This window comes from Pseudophryne corroboree, unplaced genomic scaffold, assembly GCF_028390025.1.
Source record: "Pseudophryne corroboree isolate aPseCor3 unplaced genomic scaffold, aPseCor3.hap2 scaffold_1178, whole genome shotgun sequence".
Lineage (NCBI taxonomy): Eukaryota > Metazoa > Chordata > Amphibia > Anura > Myobatrachidae > Pseudophryne > Pseudophryne corroboree.
Genome location: NW_026967803.1, coordinates 166,124 through 170,101, shown reverse-complemented (window position 1 = coordinate 170,101; position 3,978 = coordinate 166,124).

Below are 3,978 nucleotides of genomic sequence, written 5' to 3'. Positions count from 1 at the left end.
CCACCAGCAACAACAGTCAGGAAGCTGTTACTCCCGGCAGCAGTAGCGTCAAGCTGCAATTCAGCCAGCGGCACGATGATCCGGGAGACAGTGGCAGCACAGGGAAGCAGTACCCCCTCCAATCGCAGCACCAACTAGGAGACTGAGGCAGCAACCTGCCCCCAGCAGCAGCACCACCCTGATGATAGGTAAGATGCATTTTGGTGTCACAAGAAGGTGGCCGGAGTAGTGGCTGGCTGTGGTCACACCCCGGGGAAAAGTGATAGTGATTTCAGTGTTCCCTTGCGCGGGGATTGGATGTGTAGATGTATGGAGGCTATGTATGTATAGATGTGAGCGGCAGTGTGCGGATGTATGAGAGCGGCAGTGTGCGGATGTATGAGAGCGGCAATGTACGGCTGTATAACTGCGTCGGTGTGCGGCTGTATGAGTGCGATGGTGTGCGGCTGTATGCGTGCGGCGGTGTGCGGCTGTAAGAGTGCGGTAGTGTGCGGCTGTAAGAGTACGGCTGTAAGAGTACGGCTGTAAGAGTACGGCTGTAAGAGTACGGCTGTAAGAGTACGGCTGTAAGAGTGCGGGGTTGTACGGATGTATGAGAGCGGGGTTGTACGGATGTATGAGAGCGGGGTTGTACGGATGTATGAGAGCGGCAGTGTATGGATGTATGAGAGCAACAGTGTAGAGTTGTGTGAGAGCGGCAGTGTGCGGATGTATGAGAGTGGCGGTGTACGGATGTATGAGAGCGGCAGTGTATGGATGGCAGCGTCATAGGGAGGGATGTCGGAATGCTGTTATAGGGTTCCTAATACAAAATGCCACGTTGGGCTTGATGGGCAGGTAGTGCGGCAAGCACACCCAAATTGGCATCTGACGTCGCCTGCAGTCCACACTGTTGTGAGGAGTCAGAGTTAATTTTGACTGTGTAGTGTACTCACAGAGGACCTACCGCCCGTCCCCTCCTCGCATCTGAGCAGCAGGTCAGGCTCTTATTTTCTTTTTAATCAGGAGAGGCCGAGTGAACTGTGAGCAGGGGGGCAGAGCTACATGGGACCCAGAGGGGCTGCTGTGCTGTCAGAGAGGGAGAGGAAGAGAGAGATGAAGCTACTGCAGATCCCCAGCTGATTGTGAGGTGCCGGGTTGAAGGGTGATGTGATCACCCTTCTCCCTCGCTGCCGCTGGGGACCGCATCTAGGCTTCCTCCATCGAGGGCATGCGGCGCATCAGTGGGCAGCGTGTAATGAGTTTGTCTGACTCATTATACTGCTGCCTGTTGTGGACACCTCCGTCCGTACGGACTGGTGTACATGCCCAGCACAGAGGTGACAGTGTTGGTGGAAGTGCTGCCCAGTTCTGACCCTGCAGGCCTCCCTGATCTGACTGCGGCCGCTGCTACTGCTGCGGCCCGAAACCCCTGCCGGTCCCCTCCATAGACTTCTGCCTGTCCAGCGCTGAGGTACTAGGGGTATCCCAGCTGCGGGAAGGGTATGTCTCTGGCTTTCTCTCCGGCAGGGGAAGGTGACAGCGGCGGAGGAAGTGTTGCCCACCTCAGACACTGCAGGCCTCCCCGATCCAGCTGCGGCCACAGCTGATGCTGCCAGAACCCCCTGCTGGTCTCCTTTGTTGACTGCCGCATGGCCAGTGCTGAAGTACTGGGGGTAGGCCAGCTACGGGAAGAGTGTCTCTGCCTCGGGCTCTCTCTCTCTGTCAGGGGAAGGAAGGGCTGATTCTCTGGCACAACAGGGAGGGCTAGGCTGCAGGAACACAGCACTGGAAGAAACAGGAGGCCGAACTCATGACCAAAAAGTGAGCAGTGCAGTGATCAGCCCCCTAGTCTTTCCCTCTCTCTGGGTGCAGAGCTGTATTCTACAGAGAGAGCTGGGATGGGAAGAAGGGGAACTGCACCTGACACACACATACACGCGCGGCACCTGACACACACATACACGCGCAACACCTGACACACACACATACACGTGCGGCACCTGACACACACACATGTAGCATCAGACACAATAAAATAAACATGCAGCACCTGACCCACACATACACGCGCAACATCTGACACACACACATACACGTGCGGCACCTGACACACACACACACACGTAGCATCAGACACAATAAAATAAACATGCAGCACCTGACCCACACATACACGCGCAACACCTGACACACACACATATACACGTGCGGCACCTGACACACACACGTACCATCAGACACAATAAAATAAACATGCAGCACCTGACACATGCATATACACGCAGCACCTGACACATGCATATACACGCAGCACCTGACACATGCATATTCACGCAGCACCTGACACATGCATATACACGCAGCACCTGACACATGCATATACACGCAGCACCTGACACATACATATACACGCACACCATCAGACACACACATACACACGCAGTGCCTTACTCACACACACATAGACACGTGCAGCACCTGAGGCACACACATGTACACGCGCAGCACCTGACGCACACACATGTACACGCGCAGCACCTGACGCACACTCATGTACACACGCAGCACCTGACGCACACTCATGTACACGCGCAGCACTTAATGCACACTCATGTACACGCGCAGCACCTGACGCACACTCATGTACACGCGCATCACCTGACACAGACATACGTATTCATGCACAGCACCAGACATACACTTGTACACACGCGGAGCACCTGATACTCACACACATATACACCCGCCACACCTGACACACACACACACACGTGCGGCAGCTGACGCATACACACGCACCATCAGACACACTCATATATACACGCAGCACCTGACACACACATACACACAGGAGCTGACACACACATACACAGGCAGCACCTGACACACACACACATATACACGCGCAGCACCTGACACCACGCACTCACACGTACAAGCAATGCATTTCACGCCTACCTCCAGCCTCAGTTACAGGCTGCTGCCGCCTACCCCCCTCCCTGCATCAGCTGCAAAGGCAGCAAAATATTTTGACCAAAGTCTAAAGGCCCGTACACATTAAACGATGTCGCTCTGTGAGCTACATCGTCTAATGTTTCCCCTCCCGGGCCGGCCGGCGGCCGACTGTACACACTGAGCGATATGACCGCTCATATCGCTCAGTGACGTCACGCCCCCGCCAGCCCTGCATGAAGGTCGTGGACGACAGTCCACATCCTTCCTGCATGCCCTACCGACAGCGAAGATTGTTGCCGACCCGCGGGGCAGCGCATCGTTTGTCGCTGGCTGCATACACACTTAACGATAAAATGAGCGACGTCGCTCATTAAATCGTTAAGTGTGTACGGACCTTAAACAATTTGGTTTGGTTAATAAAATAATTTTGCACAGAACAGTGATGTTATACGAACATTTTCATTAAACATTTAAAAAATCAAATGTTTATTCTTACAGTGAAATTTTACATTTCTGAATAAAAAAAATAAATGTAAAAAAAGCGATGAAATTCCATAGACAAAAAACCTTACGGTTTCACATGTCCCATTAAGGCTTCTTAGACATGATCGAAATTTCAGAAGCCTGTTGTAACTCTTCCACTCAAACTCCAAAAAGCAATGAAATTCCGATCATTAAGGCTGACGCCTTAATGGACGTGTTCCTTGCGCAATACAGATATGGTATGCCATCACAGCCTGTGGGTAAGTGCAGATTCAGCACTCTCACAGAGTGAGATTGCTGTCACTCACACAATGGTGGAGCTGCTAATTCACAGATTTGTGTGCTCATTGGAATACACACATGCAGTCTATGCAACTGAAGGTCTGAGCGGAAGACAAAGCTGCTCAGATGAGGTAAGAGTGTTGTTGATTGGAGGGAGGAGAGCGGTGTGGATGGGGGAACAGAAGTGTGTGGATAGAGGGAACACTAAGCAGCACTAATGGGGGGGACAGAGAAACACGGGGTAATTCAGACCGCAGCAGCAGCGATTGCAGTCTG